Source organism: Lactuca serriola, chromosome 6 (assembly GCF_051521515.1).
Source record: "Lactuca serriola cultivar US96UC23 chromosome 6, Lser_US96UC23_V15, whole genome shotgun sequence".
NCBI lineage: Eukaryota > Viridiplantae > Streptophyta > Magnoliopsida > Asterales > Asteraceae > Lactuca > Lactuca serriola.
In genome coordinates, this window is record NC_136413.1 from 189,304,319 (window position 1) to 189,325,796 (window position 21,478).

Here is a 21,478-nt window from a genome sequence, read left to right on the forward strand (position 1 = left end):
AGAAAGCAAGAATTGAGGGAGTTTCGGTCCCTAAAAGATGGTGGATGTGTAAAGTATGGCAACAACTCTTATGGTACGATCAAAGGTTATGGAATGATAACCAATGGAGATTTCACAATTTGAAAAGTGGCATATGTTGAAGGATTGCAGCACAACCTCATAAGTGTATCTCAATTGGTTGTGGGAACAGAAATGAAAGTCTCCTTTGATGATGAAGACTTAAGAATTATTGAAAAACAATCAAAAAGAGTATTGTTAAAATCTGAACGAAAGGGTGAAATGTACCCCCTTAATCTCAGTCCAATTAAAAGGAAACCAGCTATATGCCTGTTGTCCAACGCTAATTCTAAAGAAAGCTGGTTATGGCACCGATGATTATCACATCTAAACTTCAAAGACATTAATAAGTTAGTGCTTAGAGATCATGTTCGAGGCCTCCCTCTGCTCAAATTTGACAAGGAACACCTATGTGCAGCTTGTGAGAAGGCCAAACAAAGCCAAAAGAGCCATCCTACATGTATCAACACCAAGATCATTGAAGCTCTTGAACTTCTGCATATTGATTTATGTGGACGTTTGGCTATCGAAAGCATTGGTGGTAGTAAGTTCATACTTGTCATTGTCGATGATTTTTCTTGTTTCACCTGGGTTTACTTTCTAAAACAGAAATCAGAAGCTACTACCAAATTAAAGATGTTCATCAAGCAAATGGAACTGCAACTACGAAAAGTGGTAAGAAACATCAGAAGTGACAATGGGCTTGAATTCAAGAATAAAGAGTCTGAAGACTTTCTGGCCGATAAGGGAGTATCTCATAACTTCTATGCTCCCTATACTCCACAACATAATGGAATCGTTGAAATACGGAACCGTTCCCTATGTGAAGCAGCCATAACCATGCTGAGCTTCATTTCCCTCCTATTATACTTCTGGGTGGATGTTGTTGCCACTGCTTGTTATACTCAAAACAGATCTTTACTCAACAAGCGATTCTCAATTACTCCGTATGAGATTTTGAACAACAGAAAGCTCAACGCCAGATTCTTTCACATGTTCGGTTCAAGGTGCTTCATTCTTAACTCTAAAGAGAACCGCAACAAGTTCGATATTAAAGCAGACGAGGGAATATTTCTGGGCTATTCACTCACTTCAAAGGCTTATAGGGTTTTGAATAAACACTCCAAACGTATTGAAGAAACCTATTACGTATCCTTTGATGACCTCTACATAAAGAAAGCTCAAGCAAAAGAAAGTGCCACGGGGGAAATTTTTCCTGAATCTGGATAGGTCTCTGTTCCTATTTCAAATTTGTTTGAAGAATATATGAGGTTATTTGATGAACCAGAAAAAGCTACACACTCAGAGGCGAATGCAACCGACAACAAAATCGGCCATCTGAAAAAGATTATCGAAGATGCTGAGAAAGACATGGCAAAGGATCCTACAAACCAAGCTAATGATCAACCCTCCGAAAAACCTCCAAATAACAGCACAATATTCGAGGGCGAGAACTCATATGTGTCTCATCCAACCGAGCAAGAGAATCCAGCTCCAACCAAGGGGGAGGATCCTGAACCTAACAAGGAAACCACTTCGTCATCTGAGGGGGAGAATAAAAATCCAAATGACGAAGATGATCGATCAGAAATTGAAGTAGAGGTAAATGCAGAGTTGGATCCTACCTATGACCCTAACTACCCTCCTCTAACTAAGTGGACTAAAGATCATCCCAAATCACAAATAATAGGAGAATCATCTGAACGCGTTCTTATGTGTTCTCAACAGAAAGCTAAACAAACTGCATTATTCTCTCACATTGAATTTTGCATGTTTAATCAAACCAAAGACGGTCAATACTGCACTTCATCATGCTGATTGGGTGCATGAAATGCAAGATGGAATCCATGAGTTTGAACGCAATCGAGTTTGGAGACTAATATCCACTCCAAAGGATGCGTCTGTGGTAGGATTGAAGTGGGTCTTTAGGAACAAGATGGATAAAGAAGGCAATGTTATTAGTAATAAGGCTCGTCTGGTGGTAAAAGGATATTGTCAAGAAGAAGGAATAGACTATGAGGAGACCTTTGCTCCTGTAGCTAGATTAGAATCGGTTCGAATCTTTCTAGCATATGCTGCTCATAAAAACTTCGAAGTTTTTCAAATGGATGTGAAATGTGCATTCCTCAATGGAGAACTAGAAGAAATAGTGTATGTTGAGCAACCACCCTGGTTCGTAAATGAGAAATACCCAGATCATTGCTATGTATTGGATAAAGATGTGTATGGATTGAAGCAAGCACCAAGGGCCTAGTATGAAACACTAACTCATTCTCTAAAAATGTCTAAATTTAAGCAAGGTTCTGTTGACCCGACCTTCTTTCGCAAGAAAGAAGGAGAACATCTTACGATTGTTCAGATTTATGTCGATGATATCATCTTCGACTCCACGAATCCTAGCTTAACAGCTGAATCCCGGAAGCTGATGGAGACTAAATTTGAAATGAGCGCAATGGGTCCTATTAACTTCTTTCTTGGATTAAATATTAGACAGGGACCGGAAGGCATTTTTATTAACCAAACAAATTCTTCATGATGATCCTATACGATATCTACAACGGAATCAATTTGGACTATGGGTCTTTAATCTGGTCCCAACTGGTGCAAAGTCTGTCCTCCTCGACCAAGCATTCTAAGATTTCTTGTGGTCGCTTTTGGACCATCATCGCTCAAAGGGCAATAACCTCCCTCAATGTTCAAGTAATGAAGGGCTATCTGCTTTCCTCCATTTCATCCTTTCATACCAAAAAGATCATCATCGCTGATCCAACCAAGTTTTTGCAAAAAGTCTCTATTCCGGAATCTATGTATTGGTTTGTCTCTCAGGAAAGTAAACTCATCTCTGGGTACAAATTGCTTCCTCCGAAGAGTCCATGACAATTAACTCCACAGATGCAAGCTGCCTTAGATGAGGTGGAAAAATCGGCTAAACAAGGAAATAAAGTTGTTGATCAGAAAGAAGCAACCGAAGAGCCCTCTTCTAAACCCTCTAAGTCAAAGAAAAGAAAAGCTGACAAGGGTGATTCCTCTGCTCCTAAGAAAATTAAGAAAATGGGTCGCAGAAACCTCACTTCTTCACCTTCACATTCAGACCCAAAGGATGAGCAGTCTGCAGGTGATGATGACGAAGGGCAACATAAAGGTTCACCTAGGGGTAATACACCTCCTCGGTCTCCAACTCATGTGGATCTTGTTAATGATTCTGTTCCAACACCACCTCCATCTCGCAGAAACCTCACTAGTTTCCACTATTGCTCCACCACCGCCTGTCATTTCTACTCCAATCACTACCGCCCCATTACCACCACCTATTTTCTCCAACGCAACCTTCACCTCTACACCTATCATCACTTCAACCATAGATTCTTCTGTCAACGTCAACACTGTTGGAATAGTGTCTAAGGCTGCAACTATATTGGGCAAGTACTTGACCCGGTTGTGCATGGTCCTTTTGGGTTGCCTTCACCATAGCAACTTGATGGGATGATTTATTGAGAGAGAGTAAATATTATAAAGAATAATATATGGTTATTTAATTAATATAAGTCATAGAATTAATTGGAATTAATTTGGTGACTTAAAGAGATTAATTAAATAAAGGGGTATAAACTGTCAATTGTTTGATAGTTAAACTTTAGACTGTAAATCCATTGGGATATACTTTGGACGGATTCTAAGAGCTTAGGGATAGCTAAAATCGTCCATATGAGTTATCTAGGAATGGATTTGGATAGCCTTAAGAGAAGATTATCCAATTAGGGTTTAGGTTGTAACCCTTAAGGAGTCTACAAGTATAAATATACCCTATGGCATGGGGAATTCGACACTTGACCTAAAGTAAGGAACATCTGGTCGAAATTCCTTCCCTCTCCTCTCTCTTAAATCATTCTTCTTGCTTTGGTGTTTGTAAGCCATTAAAGGAGTGACATTTGTGACTCTAGAAGCTCCAAGACCTCAAGATCAACAAGGAACTCAAAGGTATGATTCTAGATATGTTTCAATGTTGTTATTTAACCTAATTAGTAATTAGAAGTCTTGGATTCAAAGCATGTTTATTAGAAAGCCTAGATCCGAGCATTAGGGTTTTGCATGCGCACATAGGAAAGTTCTTATGGCTAAAACCCATCAGTGGTATCAGAGCCTAGCTTGGTTTTCTTTAAATTGTTGCTTGATTAACTGAAACAAACCTGCAAAATTCGATTTTTAGGTTTCTGAGTCACTGACTCGGCGAGTCCCAAGGTGGACTCGGCGAGTAGGCCTGACTCGGCGAGTCCCCTTGTGCACTCGGCGAGTCCAGGCGTCAGGAATGACCAGATTCGGGATTTCTTTGTGATTATCTTATGGAAACTTACCTTAATCATAATAGATCAACCTAAATCCGATTTTATGATATATATGACTATTATCTTGATCTAATTAAAGATATTTATCATATAATAAAATATTTAATTTCCTTATATGATAATTAATTAATTATTTTGATTATTTTGATAATTATCTTAAAAGAAATCTTGAATAAATCAAATATAGATAATTAGGATATTAATTGTTAATTGGAATTATTTGTTATTTGATCCTCCATGTTTTAAATGTTTAAAACTTGCCCTCAAGTTTTGAAATTTATATTTGTGATTAAAAGCTTTAATTTAGACAACTTAAATTTCAAACCCTAGATTTCAAAAAGTTTTAAAATACAACCCTATACTAATATGATATTACTAGTATAATATATATATGTATAACTAAATGCTAGTCTTACCGTTAGTAGGCCTCATTCACGAAGCCAATCTATAAGGTGGGTATAAGGTTGCGGCCTATAAAATGGCGCTTAATGGGTGTACACTCACACCCACCGCTTGCTTGATTGGTGGAGGGTCGTTAGTCGAACGGGTAGGATAGGGCAACCTCATCCTCTCATTAAAAGTATAACAAGAAATACAAAGTAACTACACATATTTTTAAAATTTCCCAATCCTAGTTACTTTAGGAAAAGTGAATTGATGCAATCCCATGAAATTACACTTTGCACCTTGCTGAGATGTTAGTGGAGCGTGTGTGGTTTACCGGCACACTAATTGGTTCTAAGCGAAGGTGGCAAAGGGTGATTCATTGTTTATCATAGTTCGATGGAGCGTGTGTGGTTTACCGGCACATCGAATAGGCGATCGTTACAATGAAGGCACCATGTGAATTTACATGGTAATTCACACCCGCTTTGTGATCCTCGGCATCCCAGTCACAAACGAGAGGGGCATATCTAGATTTAAACATGCCATTGAATAGTTTCAATGAATCTCATCCGAACCTAGGAATTCTCAAAAACACTTAGGACTAATAGTTTAGGTTTTTGTGATGGAGAATTAGTGAATCGTCATTCACTTACCTTCAATTTATTTGCATGTTAGATTACGGCATCCCTTTTCTAATATGTAAATGTTATTGTTGGATCCTAGCCCTAATTTTCTTATTGGGTGATAATTAGGGATTCTTATTCTAATTTATCTTTGTCCTTTTTTTTTCTAATCGTAGATGTCAAACGCTAACAACGTTGCTGCTAGTTCTTTCACGTTGATGAGCCTTTGCCAAAAGGTCACCTTCGATGGAACGAACTTTAGCGAATGGATAAGATACATTCGCACCATTGCTCGCTATGAGGACAAGGAGTATGTCCTTGATGAGAAGCTCGAGAAAATCAACACCGAAATCGCTACTCCAGCCGAAATCACCGCCTTTGAAACTCATGAGCGAGATGCAACGAAGGTACATTGCATCATGATTGCTACCATGAACTCCGAATTCCAAAAGTCCTACGAGGACATGTACCAGTACGAGATGCACCAAGACTTATTGGAGAGGTACCACCAAAACGTGAGACAAGAGCGGTATGAGATTTTCACTAACATGATTTCCACGAAGATGGGTCATGGAGAATCTCTTACCATGCACTTGCAAAAGATGCAAAGGTATGTTGACCGCCTTCGCAAGTTAAATTTTTACTTCGGTGAAGACTTGGCGATCGACATGGTGCTTCACTCTTTGCCTCCGATGTACAACCAATTTAGGATGACCTACCACATGAACAAAGAAGAGGTCACCCTAAGAAAGCTCCAAGGTCTCTTGAGGGTTGCTGAGAGCAACTTCAAGGACAAGTCTGTTGCACCCACTCCCAATCCGTCCGCTGCTCCTGTCTTGGCTATTGGTCAAGGAAAGGGAAAGAAGAGGAAAGCTTCATCGAAGAACTATCGCAAGGTGAAAGCCCAAGATGGTGCCTCTTCTAGTGGGACCAAAGTTGATCCCGCTAAGCCCTGTCCTAACCCGAAGGAGGCAGAGTGCCACCACTGCCACAAGATAGGACATTGGAAGAGAAGCTGCCCAGAGTACCTGCAAGCAATCAAAGAAGGAAAGATCAAGCCATCTTTCGCAGGTATATACACAATCAAATCTAACGATTCTAATCATGCTATTTCTTGGGTTCTTGATACCGGTTGTGGTTATCACATTTGTTCTAATGTGCAGGGACTAAGAAGAAGTAGGGATGTGGAGCAAGGAAGGATCAATCTAATCATGGGGAACAGAAGATCGTCGCCTGTGACCAAGATTGGAGTGTATTCTTTAGTGCTTAGGAATAGTTTGGTTTTAGATTTGAACAATTGTTGCTATTCGCCAGAAATGGCTAGAAACATCATTTCATTTCATGGTTTATATAGACAAGGATTTAGATTTTCTTTTAATAATGAGAATGGTTCTATTTTGGCTTATCTAAATGGTGTCTTTTACTTTGAAGCTATACCATGTAATGGAATATATGAAACCGTTATGATTGTTGATAACTTAGGAAATGATGTTTTGAATATTGATTCTTCCACTAGCATGGATAAAGCATCCTTGTGGCATTGTCGTCTTGGACATGTCAACAAGAAACGCATAGCCCAACTTCAAAAGGATGGAGTGTTGGAGTCATTCGACCTTAGGGAAGATGACACATGCGAGTCTTGTTTACTTGGAAAGATGACTAAGTCACCCTTCACGAGTACATGTGAAAGGGGCGAGGGTCTATTGGACCTAATACATACCGATGTATGTGGACCATTTAGATCAACCACGAAGGATGGGAACCGCTTCTATGTGACTTTTACCGATGACTATAGTAGATATGGGTATATCTACTTAATCAAGCAAAAGTCAGACACCTTTGAAAAGTTCAAAGAGTTCAAGAATGAAGTGGAGAATCAATTGGGCAGGAAAATCAAGATGCTTCGATCCGATCGAGGAGGAGAGTACCTAAGTCTTGAATTCCACGATTATCTCAAGGAGTGTGGAATAGTTTCACAATTGACACCTCCTAGGACACCGCAGTTGAATGGTGTGGCAGAAAGGCGTAATCGAACCTTATTGGATATGGTTCGCTCTATGATGAGTCGTGCTTCACTACCTATCTCTTTTTGGGGGTATGCCTTAGAGACTGCCGCCCATATCCTTAACCGAGTCCCTACTAAGAAGGTTGCCAAAACACCTCACGAGATGTGGACAGGGAAAGCTCCCTCGTTGGCACATATCAAGGTTTGGGGTTGCGAGGCTTTCGTAAGACGAGACACTCACGAGAAGCTTGAACCTCGAAGTGAGCGATGTATTTTCATCGGCTACCCGCAGACATCCTTTGGATATCTCTTCTATAGACCAAAGGACAATGTTGTCTTCGTTGCGAGGAGAGGAGTTTTCCGAGAGCGAGAACTCATAAGCCAAGGAGACAGTGGGAGGCAAATCGAACTTGAAGAGATTCAAGAATCGATAGATGAAGGAACCTCTACCGCTGGCACTCAACCCGAGGAGGAAACTCCGGTTGAACCAATTGACGAATCCTTACCTCTTAGACGTTCCGATAGAGTTAGAGTTCATCCCCAGTTTTATGGCCTTCATATTACTACCGAAGGGGACACGTATATTAGTGATAGTACACTAATAAATCATGATGAACCTAATAGCTATAAGGAAGCCATGGCAGGCCCGGAGTCTGCAAAATGGAAAGAGGCAATGGATAGCGAGATCCAATCCATGTATGATAACCAAGTTTGGAATTTGGTTGATTACGTGCCCGGACGTAAGACCGTTGGGTGCAAATGGATCTTCAAGAAGAAGACCGACGTGGATGGAAACGTACACACATATAAAGCGCGATTGGTCACGAAGGGCTTTACTCAAACTCCCGGAGTTGACTATGATGAGACCTTCTCACCAGTTGCGAAGATTAAATCTATTAGACAGATGCTAGCAATTGCCGCATTTCATGATTATGAGATTTGGCAAATGGATGTCAAGACCGCTTTCCTTAACGGAAAGTTGGCTGAGGATGTTTACATGGCTCAGCCAGAGGGGTTTGTGGATCCGAAGCATCCGGATAGAGTGTGTAAGCTTGAGAAGTCCATTTATGGACTTAAGCAAGCGTCTTGCAGATGGAATCTTTGCTTCGATGAGAAAGTCAAAGAGTTTGGATTTGTACGAAGCGAAGACGAATCTTGTGTATATGTCAAAGCCAGTGGGAGTATAGTAAGCTTCCTCGTTCTATATGTCGATGACATATTACTCATAGGAAACGACATCCCGACTCTGCAGGAGGTTAAGTCCTGGCTCGGGAAGTGCTTCGCTATGAAGGACCTCGGAGAGGCTTCTTACATTTTGGGAATAAGGATAGTAAGAGAGAGAAGTAAGAGACTAATTGGACTTAGTCAGAATACTTACTTAGAGAAGGTACTAAAACGTTTTAGTATGGAAAACTCAAAGAAGGGAGAACTACCGATACAAAGTAATGCCAAATTGAGTAAGACTCAAAGTCCGAGTACCATATGCTTCCGCAGTTGGCTCAATCATGTACGCTATGACTTGTACTCGCCCTGATGTAGCCTTCGCTTTGAGCATGGTTAGCAGATATCAAGGGAATCCTGGCAAAGCACATTGGATTGCGGTGAAAAACATCCTTAAGTACCTTCGGAGGACGAAGGAATGGTTCTTAGTCCTCGGAGGGAGTGATGACTTGAAGGTGCGAGGGTATAGTGACGCCAACTTTCAGACCGACAGGGACAACTACAGTTCGCAGTCGGGCTGGGTCTTTACCCTAAATGGAGGAGCAGTGACATGGAAGAGTTCCAAACAAGAAACCGTAGCTGATTCAACGTGCGAATCAGAGTAAATTGCAGCGAGCGAAGCGTCGAAGGAGGCAATATGGCTAAAGAACTTCATCGGTGATCTTGGAGTTGTACCTGCCATAAAGGAGCCAGTGGAGATTTTCTGTGATAACGAAGGTGCGGTTGCCTTGACCAAGGAACCGAGGGATCATGGTAGATCAAGACATATCGACAGAAAGTATCACTTCATTAGACATCGTGTAGAAGAAGGACAACTCGTAGTAAAGAGGATATCATCAGAAGATAACCCAGCAGATCCGCTTACGAAGGGACTGAGTAGGGTTAAGCACTTGCAGCATGCTAGGAGTATTGGGTTGAAGGATGATATTAGCATAGATTAGATAGTATTAGAAACGTATAATAGATAAATGTAATTAACATTTGATGATTAAATAAAGGAGTTTTATTTATGAGTAATGTTACTATCTTATGTTAATTGTTTAGCTATTGTTTCACTTTGCATGTTTTGACTTCCAGAATAATTGAGTTTATTAGGAATAATCGAATTGTTCAAATGGTCCACAATCGTTCATATGTTGGGAGTAGATATGAATGAAGATTGTCATGAACTAGTGTGTAGAATGTCTAAATGGTGTTAGACATAGCAAAAGATTGCTGCAACGTTCATCAGTGCTTATGAACTAGTTTTGAGCATTGGAACAAACCCGCACTTACTGGAATCACCTTATGGAATACGATATAAAAGGTGATCGCAAGATGATAATATCATATAGTCTTAAAACCTAGATATATGGTTTATTATTTGTTAATTGATTGTACATTGATAATACGAAAACGCATCAGTAACTTGGTGTTATAAAACGTGTTGTTGTGTATAGTTGATTAATGAATAAGTAAATGCATATAAGTCGAAGTTTATCTGTAACTTTTCTCTAAGAGGGTAAAAGCGATATCTCGGCCGCTCGATGATTTGATTTGACTTATGTGCCGGGCCCGGTCAGAACTGAATTGATGTGTTCGATTAAGTTCTATGTCAAATAAATCAGAGATCGAGAAACCTAAATGCTTGACTAACCATTCCATAGGATTGTCAGCATGATATCTAACAGAGGACTGTACGTTCCCTTATCTAAAGGACAAGATTGATTAGATCAGAGTTGACAGCGTCTTTGAGAGCTACAATTGCAAACCGAATTGTACTTGTATAGTTACTAGACTTATCCAAGTGGGAGACTGTTGGAATAGTGTCTAAGGCTGCAACTATATTGGCCAAGTACTTGACCCGGTTGTGCATGGTCCTTTTGGGTTGCCTTCACCATAACAACTTGATGGGATGATTTATTGAGAGAGAGTAAATATTATAAAGAATAATATATGGTTATTTAATTAATATAAGTCATAGAATTAATTGGAATTAATTTGGTGACTTAAAGAGATTAATTAAATAAAGGGGTATAAACTGTCAATTGTTTGATAGTTAAACTTTAGACTGTAAATCCATTGGGATATACTTTGGACGGATTCTAAGAGCTTAGGGATAGCTAAAATCGTCCATATGAGTTATCTAGGAATGGATTTGGATAGCCTTAAGAGAAGATTATCCAATTAGAGTTTAGGTTGTAACCCTTAAGGAGTCTACAAGTATAAATAGACCCTATGGCATGGGGAATTCGACACTTGACCTAAAGTAAGGAACTTCTGGTCGAAATTCCTTCCCTCTCCTCTCTCTTAAATCATTCTTCTTGCTTTGGTGTTTGTAAGCCATTAGAGGAGTGACATTTGTGACTCTAGAAGCTCCAAGACCTCAAGATCAACAAGGAACTCAAAGGTATGATTCTAGATCTGTTTCAATGTTGTTATTTAACCTAATTAGTAATTAGAAGTCTTGGATTCAAAGCATGTTTATTAGAAAGCCTAGATCCGAGCATTAGGGTTTTGCATGCGCACATAGGAAAGTTCTTATGGCTAAAACCCATCAGTGGTATCAGAGCCTAGCTTGGTTTTCTTTAAATTTTTGCTTGATTAACTGAAACAAACCTGCAAAATTCGATTTTAAGGTTTCTGAGTCACTGACTCGGCGAGTCCCAAGGTGGACTCGGCGAGTAGGCCTGACTCGGCGAGTCCCCTTGTGCACTCGGCGAGTCCAGGCGTCAGGAATGACCAGATTCGGGATTTCTTTGTGATTATCTTATGGAAACTTACCTTAATCATAATAGATCAACCTAAATCCGATTTTATGATATATATGACTATTATCTTGATCTAATTAAAGATATTTATCATATAATAAAATATTTAATTTCCTTATATGATAATTAATTAATTATTTTGATTATTTTGATAATTATCTTAAAAGAAATCTTGAATAAATCAAATATAGATAATTAGGATATTAATTGTTAATTGGAATTATTTGTTATTTGATCCTCCATGTTTTAAATGTTTAAAACTTGCCCTCAAGTTTTGAAATTTATATTTGTGATTAAAAGCTTTAATTTAGACAACTTAAATTTCAAACCCTAGATTTCAAAAAGTTTTAAAATACAACCCTATACTAATATGATATTACTAGTATAATATATATATGTATAACTAAATGCTAGTCTTACCATTAGTAGGCCTCATTCACGAAGCCAATCTATAAGGTGGGTATAAGGTTGCGGCCTATAAAATGGCGCTTAATGGGTGTACACTCACACCCACCGCTTGCTTGATTGGTGGAGGGTCGTTAGCCGAACGGGTAGGATAGGGCAACCTCATCCTCTCATTAAAAGTATAACAAGAAATACAAAGTAACTACACATATTTTTAAAATTTCCCAATCCTAGTTACTTTAGGAAAAGTGAATTGATGCAATCCCATGAAATTACACTTTGCACCTTGCTGAGATGTTAGTGGAGCGTGTGTGGTTTACCGGCACACTAATTGGTTCTAAGCGAAGGTGGCAAAGGGTGATTCATTGTTTATCATAGTTCGATGGAGCGTGTGTGGTTTACCGGCACATCGAATAGGTGATCGTTACAATGAAGGCACCATGTGAATTTGCATGGTAATTCACACCCGCTTTGTGTCCTCGGCATCCCAGTCACAAACGAGAGGGGCATATCGAGATTTAAACATGCCATTGAATAGTTTCAATGAATCTCATCCGAACCTAGGAATTCTCAAAAACACTTAGGACTAATAGTTTAGGTTTTTGTGATGGAGAATTAGTGAATCGTCATTCACTTACCTTCAATTTATTTGCATGTTAGATTACGGCATCCCTTTTCTAATATGTAAATGTTATTGTTGGATCCTAGCCCTAATTTTCTTATTGGGTGATAATTAGGGATTCTTATTCTAATTTATCTTTGTCCTTTTTTTTCTAATCGTAGATGTCAAACGCTAACAACGTTGCTGTTAGTTCTTTCACGTTGATGAGCCTTTGCCAAAAGGTCACCTTCGATGGAACGAACTTTAGCGAATGGATAAGATACATTCGCACCATTGCTCGCTATGAGGACAAGGAGTATGTCCTTGATGAGAAGCTCGAGAAAATCAACACCGAAATCGCTACTCCAGCCGAAATCACCGCCTTTGAAACTCATGAGCGAGATGCAACGAAGGTACATTGCATCATGATTGCTACCATGAACTCCGAATTCCAAAAGTCCTACGAGGACATGTACCCGTACGAGATGCACCAAGACTTATTGGAGAGGTACCACCAAAACGCGAGACAAGAGCGGTATGAGATTTTCACTAACATGATTTCCGCGAAGATGGGTCATGGAGAATCTCTTACCGTGCACTTGCAAAAGATGCAAAGGTATGTTGACCGCCTTCGCAAGTTAAATTTTGACTTCGGTGAAGACTTGGCGATCGACATGGTGCTTCACTCTTTGCCTCCGATGTACAACCAATTTAGGATGACCTACCACATGAACAAAGAAGAGGTCACCCTAAGAAAGCTCCAAGGTCTCTTGAGGGTTGCTGAGAGCAACTTCAAGGACAAGTCTGTTGCACCCACTCCCAATCCGTCCGCTGCTCCTGTCTTGGCTATTGGTCAAGGAAAGGGAAAGAAGAGGAAAGCTTCATCGAAGAACTATCGCAAGGTGAAAGCCCGAGATGGTGCCTATTCTAGTGGGACCAAAGTTGATCCCGCTAAGCCCTGTCCTAACCCGAAGGAGGCAGAGTGCCACCACTGCCACAAGATAGGACATTGGAAGAGAAGCTGCCCAGAGTACCTGCAAGCAATCAAAGAAGGAAAGATCAAGCCATCTTTCGCAGGTATATACACAATCAAATCTAACGATTCTAATCATGCTATTTCTTGGGTTCTTGATACCGGTTGTGGTTATCACATTTGTTCTAATGTGCAGGGACTAAGAAGAATTAGGGATGTGGAGCAAGGAAGGATCAATCTAATCATGGGGAACAGAAGATCGTCGCCTGTGACCAAGATTGGAGTGTATTCTTTAGTGCTTAGGAATAGTTTGGTTTTAGATTTGAACAATTGTTGCTATTCGCCAGAAATGGCTAGAAACATCATTTCATTTCATGGTTTATATAGACAAGGATTTAGATTTTCTTTTAATAATGAGAATGGTTCTATTTTGGCTTATCTAAATGGTGTCTTTTACTTTGAAGCTATACCATGTAATCGAATATATGAAACCGTTATGATTGTTGATAACTTAGGAAATGATGTTTTGAATATTGATTCTACCACTAGCATGGATAAAGAATCCTTGTGGCATTGTCGTCTTGGACATGTCAACAAGAAACGCATAGCCCAACTCCAAAAGGATGGAGTGTTGGAGTCATTTGACCTTAGGGAAGATGACACATGCGAGTCTTGTTTCCTTGGAAAGATGACTAAGTCACCCTTCACGAGTACATGTGAAAGGGGCGAGGGTCTATTGGACCTAATACATACCGATGTATGTGGACCATTTAGATCAACCACGAAGGATGGGAACCGCTTCTATGTGACTTTTACCGATGACTATAGTAGATATGGGTATATCTACTTAATCAAGCAAAAGTCAGACACCTTTGAAAAGTTCAAAGAGTTCAAGAATGAAGTGGAGAATCAATTGGGCAGGAAAATCAAGATGCTTCGATCCGATCGAGGAGGAGAGTACCTAAGTCTTGAATTCCACGATTATCTCAAGGAGTGTGGAATAGTTTCACAATTGACGCCTCCTAGGACACCGCAGTTGAATGGTGTGGCAGAAAGGCGTAATCGAACCTTATTGGATATGGTTCGCTCTATGATGAGTCGTGCTTCACTACCTATTTCTTTTTGGGGGTATGCCTTAGAGACTGCCGCTCATATCCTTAACCGAGTCCCTACTAAGAAGGTTGCCAAAACACCTCACGAGATGTGGACAGGGAAAGCTCCCTCGTTGGCACATATCAAGGTTTGGGGTTGCGAGGCTTTCGTAAGACGAGACACTCACGACAAGCTTGAACCTCGAAGTGAGCGATGTATTTTCATCGGCTACCCGCAGACATCCTTTGGATATCTCTTCTATAGACCAAAGGACAATGTTGTCTTCGTTGCGAGGAGAGGAGTTTTCCGAGAGCGAGAACTCATAAGCCAAGGAGACAGTGGGAGGCAAATCGAACTTGAAGAGATTCAAGAATCGATAGATGAAGGAACCTCTACCGCTGGCACTCAACCCGAGGAGGAAACTCCGGTTGAACCAATTGACGAATCCTTACCTCTTAGACGTTCCGATAGAGTTAGAGTTCATCCCCAGTTTTATGGCCTTCATATTACTACCGAAGGGGACACGTATTAGTGATAGTACACTAATAAATCTTGATGAACCTAATAGCTATAAGGAAGCCATGGCAGGCCCGGAGTCTGCAAAATGGAAAGAGGCAATGGATAGCGAGATCCAATCCATGTATGATAACCAAGTTTGGAATTTGGTTGATTACGTGCCCGGACGTAAGACCGTTGGGTGCAAATGGATCTTCAAGAAGAAGACCGACGTGGATGGAAACGTACACACATATAAAGCACGATTGGTCACGAAGGGCTTTACTCAAACTCCCGGAGTTGACTATGATGAGACCTTCTCACCAGTTGCGAAGATTAAATCTATTAGACAGATGCTAGCAATTGCCGCATTTCATGATTATGAGATTTGGCAAATGGATGTCAAGACCGCTTTCCTTAACGGAAAGTTGGCTGAGGATGTTTACATGGCTCAGCCAGAGGGGTTTGTGGATCCGAAGCATCCGGATAGAGTGTGTAAGCTTGAGAAGTCCATTTATGGACTTAAGCAAGCGTCTTGCAGATGGAATCTTTTCTTCGATGAGAAAGTCAAAGAGTTTGGATTTGTACGAAGCGAAGACGAATCTTGTGTATATGTCAAAGCCAGTGGGAGTATAGTAAGCTTCCTCGTTCTATATGTCGATGACATATTACTCATAGGAAACGACATCCCGACTCTGCAGGAGGTTAAGTCCTGGCTCGGGAAGTGCTTCGCTATGAAGGACCTCGGAGAGGCTTCTTACATTTTGGGAATAAGGATAGTAAGAGAGAGAAGTAAGAGACTAATTGGACTTAGTCAGAATACTTACTTAGAGAAGGTACTAAAACGTTTTAGTATGGAAAACTCAAAGAAGGGAGAACTACCGATACAAAGTAATGCCAAATTGAGTAAGACTCAAAGTCCGAGTACCATACGCTTCCGCAGTTGGCTCAATCATGTACGCTATCACTTGTACTCGCCCTGATGTAGCCTTCGCTTTGAGCATGGTTAGCAGATATCAAGGGAATCCTGGCAAAGCACATTGGATTGCGGTGAAAAACATCCTTAAGTACCTTCGGAGGACGAAGGAATGGTTCTTAGTCCTCGGAGGGAGTGATGACTTGAAGGTGCGAGGGTATAGTGACGCCAAATTTCAGACCGACAGGGACAACTACAGTTCGCAGTCGGGCTGGGTCTTTACCCTAAATGGAGGAGCAGTGACATGGAAGAGTTCCAAACAAGAAACCGTAGCTGATTCAACATGCGAATCAGAGTACATTGCAGCGAGCGAAGCGTCGAAGGAGGCAATATGGCTAAAGAACTTCATCGGTGATCTTGGAGTTGTACCTGCCATAAAGGAGCCAATGGAGATTTTCTGTGATAACGAAGGTGCGGTTGCCTTGACCAAGGAACCGAGGGATCATGGTAGATCAAGACATATCGACAGAAAGTATCACTTCATTAGACATCGTGTAGAAGAAGGACAACTCGTAGTAAAGAGGATATCATCAGAAGATAACCCAGCAGATCCGCTTACGAAGGGACTGAGTAGGGTTAAGCACTTGCAGCATGCTAGGAGTATTGGGTTGAAGGATGATATTAGCATAGATTAGATAGTATTAGAAACGTATAATAGATAAATGTAATTAACATTTGATGATTAAATAAAGGAGTTTTATTTATGAGTAATGTTACTATCTTATGTTAATTGTTTAGCTATTGTTTCACTTTGCATGTTTTGACTTCCAGAATAATTGAGTTTATTAGGAATAATCGAATTGTTCAAATGGTCCACAATCGTTCATATGTTGGGAGTAGATATGAATGAAGATTGTCATGAACTAGTGTGTAGAATGTCTAAATGGTGTTAGACATAGCAAAAGATTGCTGCAACGTTCATCAGTGCTTATGAACTAGTTTTGAGCATTGGAACAAACCCGCACTTGCTGGAATCACCTTATGGAATACGATATAAAAGGTGATCGCAAGATGATAATATCATATAGTCTTAAAACCTAGATATATGGTTTATTATTTGTTAATTGATTGTACATTGATAATACGAAAACGCATCAGTAACTTGGTGTTATAAAACGTGTTGTTGTGTATAGTTGATTAATGAATAAGTAAATGCATATAAGTCGAAGTTTATCTGTAACTTTTCTCTAAGAGGGTAAAAGCGATATCTCGGCCGCTCGATGATTTGATTTGACTTATGTGCCGGGCCCGGTCAGAACTGAATTGATGTGTTCGATTAAGTTCTATGTCAAATAAATCAGAGATCGAGAAACCTAAATGCTTGACTAACCATTCCATAGGATTGTCAGCATGATATCTAACAGAGGACTGTACGTTCCCTTATCTAAAGGACAAGATTGATTAGATCAGAGTTGACAGCGTCTTTGAGAGCTACAATTGCAAACCGAATTGTACTTGTATAGTTACTAGACTTATCCAAGTGGGAGACTGTTGGAATAGTGTCTAAGGCTGCAACTATATTGGGCAAGTACTTGACCCGGTTGTGCATGGTCCTTTTGGGTTGCCTTCACCATAACAACTTGATGGGATGATTTATTGAGAGAGAGTAAATATTATAAAGAATAATATATGGTTATTTAATTAATATAAGTCATAGAATTAATTGGAATTAATTTGGTGACTTAAAGAGATTAATTAAATAAAGGGGTATAAACTGTCAATTGTTTGATAGTTAAACTTTAGACTGTAAATCCATTGGGATATACTTTGGACGGATTCTAAGAGCTTAGGGATAGCTAAAATCGTCCATATGAGTTATCTAGGAATGGATTTGGATAGCCTTAAGAGAAGATTATCCAATTAGGGTTTAGGTTGTAACCCTTAAGGAGTCTACAAGTATAAATAGACCCTATGGCATGGGGAATTCGACACTTGACCTAAAGTAAGGAACCTCTAGTCGAAATTCCTTCCCTCTCCTCTCTCTTAAATCATTCTTCTTGCTTTGGTGTTTGTAAGCCATTAGAGGAGTGACATTTGTGACTCTAGAAGCTCCAAGACCTCAAGATCAACAAGGAACTCAAAGGTATGATTCTAGATCTGTTTCAATGTTGTTATTTAACCTAATTAGTAATTAGAAGTCTTGGATTCAAAGCATGTTTATTAGAAAGCCTAGATCCGAGCATTAGGGTTTTGCATGCGCACATAGGAAAGTTTTTATGGCTAAAACCCACCAGTGGTATCAGAGCCTAGCTTGGTTTTCTTTAAATTGTTGCTTGATTAACTGAAACAAACCTGCAAAATTCGATTTTTAGGTTTCTGAGTCACTGACTCGGCGAGTCCCAAGGTGGACTCGGCGAGTCCCCTTGTGCACTCGGCGAGTCCAGGCGTCAGGAATGACCAGATTCGGGATTTCTTTGTGATTATCTTATGGAAACTTACCTTAATCATAATAGATCAACCTAAATCCGATTTTATGATATATATGACTATTATCTTGATCTAATTAAAGATATTTATCATATAATAAAATATTTAATTTCCTTATATGATAATTAATTAATTATTTTGATTATTTTGATAATTATCTTAAAAGAAATCTTGAATAAATCAAATATAGATAATTAGGATATTAATTGTTAATTGGAATTATTTGTTATTTGATCCTCCATGTTTTAAATGTTTAAAACTTGCCCTCAAGTTTTGAAATTTATATTTGTGATTAAAAGCTTTAATTTAGACAACTTAAATTTCAAACCCTAGATTTCAAAAAGTTTTAAAATACAACCCTATACTAATATGATATTACTAGTATAATATATATATGTATAACTAAATGCTAGTCTTACCGTTAGTAGGCCTCATTCACGAAGCCAATCTATAAGGTAGGTATAAGGTTGCGGCCTATAAAATGGCGCTTAATGGGTGTACACTCACACCCACCGCTTGCTTGATTGGTGGAGGGTCGTTAACCGAACGGGTAGGATAGGGCAACCTCATCCTCTCATTAAAAGTATAACAAGAAATACAAAGTAACTACACATATTTTTAAAATTTCCCAATCCTAGTTACTTTAGGAAAAGTGAATTGATGCAATCCCATGAAATTACACTTTGCACCTTGCTGAGATGTTAGTGGAGCGTGTGTGGTTTACCGGCACACTAATTGGTTCTAAGCGAAGGTGGCAAAGGGTGATTCATTGTTTATCATAGTTCGATGGAGCGTGTGTGGTTTACCGGCACATCGAATAGGTGATCGTTACAATGAAGGCACCATGTGAATTTGCATGGTAATTCACACCCGCTTTGTGTCCTCGGCATCCCAGTCACAAACGAGAGGGGCATATCGAGATTTAAACATGCCATTGAATAGTTTCAATGAATCTCATCCGAACCTAGGAATTCTCAAAAACACTTAGGACTAATAGTTTAGGTTTTTGTGATGGAGAATTAGTGAATCGTCATTCACTTACCTTCAATTTATTTGCATGTTAGATTACGGCATCCCTTTTCTAATATGTAAATGTTATTGTTGGATCCTAGCCCTAATTTTCTTATTGGGTGATAATTAGGGATTCTTATTCTAATTTATCTTTGTCCTTTTTTTTCTAATCGTAGATGTCAAACGCTAACAACGTTGCTGTTAGTTCTTTCACGTTGATGAGCCTTTGCCAAAAGGTCACCTTCGATGGAACGAACTTTAGCGAATGGATAAGATACATTCGCACCATTGCTCGCTATGAGGACAAGGAGTATGTCCTTGATGAGAAGCTCGAGAAAATCAACACCGAAATCGCTACTCCAGCCGAAATCACCGCCTTTGAAACTCATGAGCGAGATGCAACGAAGGTACATTGCATCATGATTGCTACCATGAACTCCGAATTCCAAAAGTCCTACGAGGACATGTACCCGTACGAGATGCACCAAGACTTATTGGAGAGGTACCACCAAAACGCGAGACAAGAGCGGTATGAGATTTTCACTAACATGATTTCCGCGAAGATGGGTCATGGAGAATCTCTTACCGTGCACTTGCAAAAGATGCAAAGGTATGTTGACCGCCTTCGCAAGTTAAATTTTGACTTCGGTGAAGACTTGGCGATCGACATGGTGCTTCACTCTTTGCCTCCGATTTACAACCAATTTAGGATGACCTACCACATGAACAAAGAAGAGGTCACCCTAAGAAAGCTCCAAGGTCTCTTGAGGGTTGCTGAGAGCAACTTCAAGGACAAGTCTGTTGCACCCACTCCCAATCCGTCCGCTGCTCCTGTCTTGGCTATTGGTCAAGGAAAGGGAAAGAAGAGGAAAGCTTCATCGAAGAACTATCGCAAGGTGAAAGCCCGAGATGGTGCCTATTCTAGTGGGACCAAAGTTGATCCCGCTAAGCCCTGTCCTAACCCGAAGGAGGCAGAGTGCCACCACTGCCACAAGATAGGACATTGGAAGAGAAGCTGCCCAGAGTACCTGCAAGCAATCAAAGAAGGAAAGATCAAGCCATCTTTCGCAGGTATATACACAATCAAATCTAACGATTCTAATCATGCTATTTCTTGGGTTCTTGATACCGGTTGTGGTTATCACATTTGTTCTAATGTGCAGGGACTAAGAAGAATTAGGGATGTGGAGCAAGGAAGGATCAATCTAATCATGGGGAACAGAAGATCGTCGCCTGTGACCAAGATTGGAGTGTATTCTTTAGTGCTTAGGAATAGTTTGGTTTTAGATTTGAACAATTGTTGCTATTCGCCAGAAATGGCTAGAAACATCATTTCATTTCATGGTTTATATAGACAAGGATTTAGATTTTCTTTTAATAATGAGAATGGTTCTATTTTGGCTTATCTAAATGGTGTCTTTTACTTTGAAGCTATACCATGTAATGGAATATATGAAACCGTTATGATTGTTGATAACTTAGGAAATGATGTTTTGAATATTGATTCTTCCACTAGCATGGATAAAGCATCCTTGTGGCATTGTCGTCTTGGACATGTCAACAAGAAACGCATAGCCCAACTCCAAAAGGATGGAGTGTTGGAGTCATTCGACCTTAGGGAAGATGACACATGCGAGTCTTGTTTGCTTGGAAAGATGACTAAGTCACCCTTCACGAGTACATGTGAAAGGGGCGAGGGTCTATTGGACCTAATACATACCGATGTATGTGGACCATTTAGATCAACCACGAAGGATGGGAACCGCTTCTATGTGACTTTTACCGATGACTATAGTAGATATGGGTATATCTACTTAATCAAGCAAAAGTCAGACACCTTTGAAAAGTTCAAAGAGTTCAAGAATGAAGTGGAGAATCAATTGGGCAGGAAAATCAAGATGCTTCGATCCGATCGAGGAGGAGAGTACCTAAGTCTTGAATTCCACGATTATCTCAAGGAGTGTGGAATAGTTTCACAATTGACGCCTCCTAGGACACCGCAGTTGAATGGTGTGGCAGAAAGGCGTAATCGAACCTTATTGGATATGGTTCGCTCTATGATGAGTCGTGCTTCACTACCTATCTCTTTTTGGGGGTATGCCTTAGAGACTG

At 39.9% G+C, this 21,478-nt stretch overlaps 1 pseudogene; it reads left to right on the forward strand.

Annotated features, from left to right (window-relative positions):
* Nucleotides 1-424: 424 nt before the first annotated feature.
* On the forward strand, nucleotides 425-2,593 carry LOC145060501 (uncharacterized; annotated as a pseudogene).
* Nucleotides 2,594-21,478: the final 18,885 nt, after the last annotated feature.